The following is a 6,035-nucleotide window of genomic DNA, read 5'->3' as shown; positions in this document are numbered from 1 at the left end:
TGACCTTCATAGGTGGGCCATCCCCTCTCTCTCTCTCTCTCTCTCTCTCTCTCTCTCTCTCTCTCTCTCTCTCTGTCTCTCTCTCTGTCTCTGTCTCTCTCTCTTTCCCTCTCTTTCTCCCTCCCTCCCTCCCTCCCTCCCTCCCTCCCTCTGTCCCTCCCTCCGTCCCTCCCTCTCTCCCTCCTTTCCCTTCTCCCTCTCATGCACACAAACTCAATAAATAAGTGGAATAAGAATATACTTCAAAGAGTGACAATATTAGTGGCAGGACCCAGAGCCCAGGTAGAATGTCCTCCCAAACCCAGCTTTATAACAAATAAATGACACCCACTTTCATTGCAAGGTGTCCACGAGGCTGGGTCAGTAGCTTTCCCCGGTTCACAAGATCTGTGACATGTTCTTCTCTCCTTGGGCCAGACACAGCAACCTTGGCAGCAGACAAGTCGGATGCAGCAGGAATAAGGGACAATAGAGTCAGAATTTGGGACAAGGAACTCTTATCTGACTTCTCTGAGCTACTGGCTGAGGTTGCCAAGAGCAGCATGTGGGAAGACAATAAACAGCTTTGGAAATCAGCATGGCCGAAGAGTGCTAGGTACCGGTTGGAAAATTAGTGTCAGGGCCACAAACTCTTTGGAAGCGTATTGACAGAATAGACTCAGGGTAATGAATAACACAAAACCTCCCAAGGCAAGGCCCCTCGACAGAGCATAAAACAATAGTGAGCTGGGCATGGTGGCTCATGCCTGTAGTCCAAACACGAGGGAGGGTGAAGCAGGTGGATCTCTGTGAGTTCAAGGCCAGCTTGGTCTACAAAGAGTTCCAGAACAGCCAGAACTGTTATACAGAGTAACCCTGTCTTGAACGTACCCCCGGAAGCATATTTACCATCATAATAAATATTATTATAACAGTTATTATTATAATGACAAATACAATACTTTTAATAAATGTAATTATTATTATAATTGTGTATATATGTGGGTTTGTGTGTAGGTCCTGGAACAACTTGAGGAGTGAGCCAGTTCTCTCCTTCTGTCATGTGGGTACTGGGGATCGAACTCAGGACATCAGGCTTGGTGACAAGTTCCATTACCCAGAGGGCCATCTCACTGGCCCAGTTGTTCGGGTTTTTTTTTTTTTGTTGTTGTTGTTGTTGTTCGGGTTTTTTGAGATGTGTTCTGGACTGGCCTCAAAATCACTGTGCAGCCAAAGAGGACCTTGAACTTCTGATTCTTCTGCCTCTTCCACCTGAGTGCTGGGATGACAGGCTTGTACCATCCCATTTGACTCCCAAGTCGGCTAAGTTTTCAACAAAAGCTGGAAATTACTCATGTAAAATGTATAATAATGGCCTCCGTCTCTGTCTATCTGTCTGTCTTTCGCATACACACCCCATCTCTACCTCCATCTCTACCTCCATCTCCACCATGCAAGTTGAACAAAATGCTTGGAGGAAGCGCCACTGCATCTGGTCCAGGTGGACAGATGATGGAAAAATACCATGGGAGCAGAAGGGATGACTAAGTCTGTCTGGGAGCAGGAAGGCTGGGCACTGCCTCAGCCTGTGATGGCTGTGCTGGGCTCTGCAGTCTGAGCATGGCTGTTATGTGATGTTTTATTCTTTGGGGCTCTTTTGGAGAGCCCACCACCCAGCTCCCAAATAAACCACACATGGAGGTTTATTCCTAGTTAAGAATGGCTAGCCTTAGCTTGGCTTGTTTCTCACCAGTTTTCCTTAACTTATCCTGACTCCCTTTTGCCTCAGGGCTTCTTTATCTTTTTCTGTTTCTGTATACCTTTTCTTTACTTCTTTCTCCATGACTTGATGTGTAGCTGGGTGCCTGGCCCCGAAGTCCTCCTCTCCTTGTTCTCTTGCTCCTCTTCCACCTCGGGTTTCCTTCTATTTATACTCTCTGCCTGTCAGCCCCGCCTATCCTTGCTCCTGCCTTGCTATTGGCCGTTCAGCTCTTTATTAGACCATCAGGAGTTTTAGACAGGCAAAAAAAAAGTAAAAAAAATCATAGCTTCACAGTTAAGCAAATGCAGCATAAACAAAAGAAACACACCTTAAAAATAATATTCCCCAACACATAGGCTCTTCTCATCCAAATGGGAAAGAGCATTTCTCAGCCAATCTCTGTGAGGCATTTTCAGAGGTCTCAGTGCCTTGGTGTAGCCAGAGCGAATGAGGTCCAAGAAGAAGACTCGCAAACTCTCAGTGGCCTTGGTGATCAGGGCGTGCTGTTTTGACTTTATCTTGTTGACTAGGGCAAGCTGTGTCAGGCAGGTGATATGCAAGGTCACTGGGGAGGAGTGGGTGAAAAGCACTGGCCCTGAGCGTGATTACTTGAAAGGTTCTAGAGGGAGTTGGTGAGGAGCAGGACTGCCTCCCCCAGGTCCTCTTAGGCCCTGTCCTGACTGTTGAGCTCCCAGACACAAGGTACCAGAGAGCTTCTCTTGGCTCTCAGCCTACGAGGCGTAGTCAGCCAGGATACTGTGGTTACTGGGGCCTCTGGTTACAACACGTTTATTTTTAAAAGAACATTGCAGTATCTCATTAATCAGGGCCTGGACAGAATCTAAAGACAGTAGCCAGGGACCAGCCCTCTGGGGACAATTCTTACTGAAGTAACTGCACAGAGAGGGAGAGCCTTGGCATCCTGGGTAGTTGGGGAACCCCAAGTTCAGCCACAGTTTGGAAACTGGGCAGGGTTACAAGAAGAAGCCTCAACCCTACCTCTTCAAGGCACTTTGTGTGAGTGTCTGCGCCCATGTGTGCCCATCCGTGGAAACCAGAGGACGACCTTGGCTGGCATTCCTCAAGCACTTCCCATCTTGCTTTGAGACAGGGTCTATTACTGGCCTGGAACTGGCCCAGGAGGCTGAGCTCTCTAGGATCCCCCTGTCTCCACTCCCTCAGTGCTAGGGTTATAGTATAACACACCACACCAGCTTTCTAAAACACGGGTACTAGAGATAAAATTCAGGTCCTCATTCTTGCATGGAAAACTTTACTGCCTGAGCATTTCTCTTGCACCCACTTTTTTTTTTAATAGACAGGGTCTTGCAATGCAATTTTGGATGGCCTAGAATGCAGTAAATTGGACTGGGCTTTCTCTGCCACTTGGGGGCTGTGATAATAGTCATACACCACCACTAGGCACCTTTGAGCCAGGGACATTTGATGGCAATGCAGCATCTTCCCAACTGTCTGGAAGATCTAGGAGCAGAGGGTAGAGGGGTTGGGAATGTGTCCTCGCCCTCCCCCAACCCGCTACCCGATCAGGACTGTTCAACCTGTTATTGATTCAGGGGTGTGGTTTAACAGAGAGAGAGAGAGAGAGAGAGAGAGAGAGAGAGAGAGAGAGAGAGAGAGAGAGAGACAGAGAGAACCCACTGAGATGTACAGGCAGAGGCTACACAGGTCAGCATTGTTCACAAAACTATTCAAGGGATTGCTTGGGGAAGGGTCCCCAGGGACTGGGTAATCAGGGCCGTTTAATTGGGATCGGACAGGATTTTGTGTTTGGTCCCTTCTCAGAGGCAGATATTCCTCCTTCAATGAGTCGGACCTGGTTTCCAGAGAAGTTCATTCTTAGGGCAAGAGAGATGGCTTAGTGCGGAGAGCGCTTGGCATGCAAGCATGAGGGTCCGAGTTTGGATTCCCCAGCACATGCATGGTCCTAGCTCGCTTTTTATCGCTGTGACAAACACTGTGACCCAAAGCAGCCTGGGGAGGTAAGGGTTTGTTTGGCTCTCACTTCCAGGTAATTGTCATAATGGGAAGTCAGGGCAGGAGCCTGGAGGCAGGAAATGAAGCAGAGGTCACAGAGGAAGCTGCTTACAGGACTTCCTAGTTTGCTTTCTGGTACAAACCAGGACCACCCACATCGGGTTGGGCCCTCCCACATTAATCAGTAACCGGAGAAAATATTCCCATCCACTTGCCTACTAACCAACCTGATGGAGGCAATTTCTCAATTGAGGTGCCCTCTTCCCAGATGACTATAGTTTGTGTTAAGCTGATAAAAACTAACCAGCACACACGTAAATGCCTGGTGAGCATAGCAGCTGACTGTAATTTCAGTACTTAGAGGTTGGAGACAGGGGATCCCCAGGGCCAGACTTGCTGAATCGGTGTGCTCTGGGTTCCACTGAGAGACACTGCTTCAATATAAGGTGGAGAGTGACCAAGATCTGATGACTACCATTAACCTCCACATGCCCGTGCACTGACATGCACATGTGGGAGCATGCATCCACACTGTGCATGTGCACACACATGATTGAGCATCTCTCTCTCTCTCTCTCTCTCTCTCTCTCTCTCTCTCTCTCTCTCTCGTGTGTGTGTGTCTGTCTGTCTCTGTCTCTCTGTCTCTGTCTCTCTCTCTCTCACACACACACCCCTACCTATTGCACTAGAAATCTGCTGTGCAGCACAGAGAAGTTAAAACACTTTATTGTGCACTCAAGTTGGACCATCTCGCATGTTAAGTGTCCCTCCTGTAAAACAAAGCGGAGAAAGCACCTAAGTGAAAGGGTGCAGGGAGACTTGGCGGTCCTGGTCTCGACTGTGATCTGAGTGCGGGTTGTGCACAGAACCTATCAAGTCGCGCCGCCTTTTGTGCACCCATTATACCTCAATAAAACTGTTGTTGTTGTTTTTTCTGCCAGACAGTGGTGCTGCACACCTTTGATCCCAGCACCTAGGAGGCAGAGGCTGGTAGATCTCTGAGTTTGAGGCCAGTCTAGTCTCCAGAGCAAGTTCCAGGACAGCCAAGACGACACAGAGAAACCTTGTCTCGAAAAAATAAACAACAAAAAGTTTTAATTTCTTTCTTTCTTTTTTTTTTTTAATTTTAAGAGTTATTTAACTTATTCCATGTGTATGGGTGTTTTGCCTGCATGTATGTCTGTGCACCGTGAGTATTCCTGGTGCCCTCAGGGGCTGGAAGAAGGTGTCAGATCCCCTCAAACTGGAGTTACATCATGTGGGTACTGGCAACCAATCCCTGGTCCACTGGAAGAGCAACCAACACTCTTATCCACAGAGCCATCTCTCCAGGCCCCTCCCTTTCATTTTAGAGGGTGCTGGTGATGGAATTCAGCATGGCAAGGAAGGCGCAGCAGAGTTGCTGGTGGCCACACCCCTCACATGGTGACTGACCAGGAAGCCACGAAGGCTCCTGCAGGAAGTGGAGTCAGGTTATAGCCCTCAAGCCTGTCACCTAGCTTGCCACTTCCTCCAGCCTTCACAGCCTGAAAGGTCAACAACAGCCCCAAACAGGGCAGCCCTCTGGTTCAAACATTTGACCTGGTTGGGAGTATTTCATATTCAAATCACAGCAGCCTCCCAGGGCCACTCCCTTCAGTTAGGCCCCAATTCCCAGGCCCACTGCTTCCCAATAGGCTGATTAAGATCCCATCGGTAAATTTTACCACTGATGAGGTCAGAGCCTCATGTTCCAATCACTTCCCCCAAATCCCCTTCTCTGCACATTGCTTCATGAATTCATACTCCAGATGCACACTGTAGCTTCAATCTCCATCTCCATCACTGACTGAGGACCGACCTTGGTAGGCTAGATTCTATGTCTGCTCAGCCACTTTCAATCTTCAGCACCAAGGAGGGAGGTGGGATGGTGAAGCAGCAGTTTAGGCCCTGGGACTAAGTGCTTGCCTAGCATGTGGGAGGCTCTACTAAGTTAGATTCCCCAGTAGAAAACCGTCTAACGAGAGAGAGAGAGAGAGAGAGATAGAGAGAGAGATAGAGAGAGAGAGAGAGAGACGAGACCAGAGAGAGACAGAGAGAGACAGAGAGAGGAGGTGGAGAAGCCAGCTTGGGTTTGAAGAGGGTAGGTCACTTAGAGGTCATCCAGGGATTTGAACCTAGATCTGTAGTATTCAATGATTGAGCTCTAACCACCAGAATAAGAAGGGACAGAACCCTGTGGTCCTGTGGAGGATAGAGGAGCTCCAAGTGTTGGTGAAGAAGCAAGTCAGGTTGCAGAGCATCGTGGCACTAAGGACAG

This window comes from Arvicola amphibius, chromosome 4 (assembly GCF_903992535.2).
Source record: "Arvicola amphibius chromosome 4, mArvAmp1.2, whole genome shotgun sequence".
NCBI lineage: Eukaryota > Metazoa > Chordata > Mammalia > Rodentia > Cricetidae > Arvicola > Arvicola amphibius.
This window is presented reverse-complemented; position numbering follows the sequence as displayed.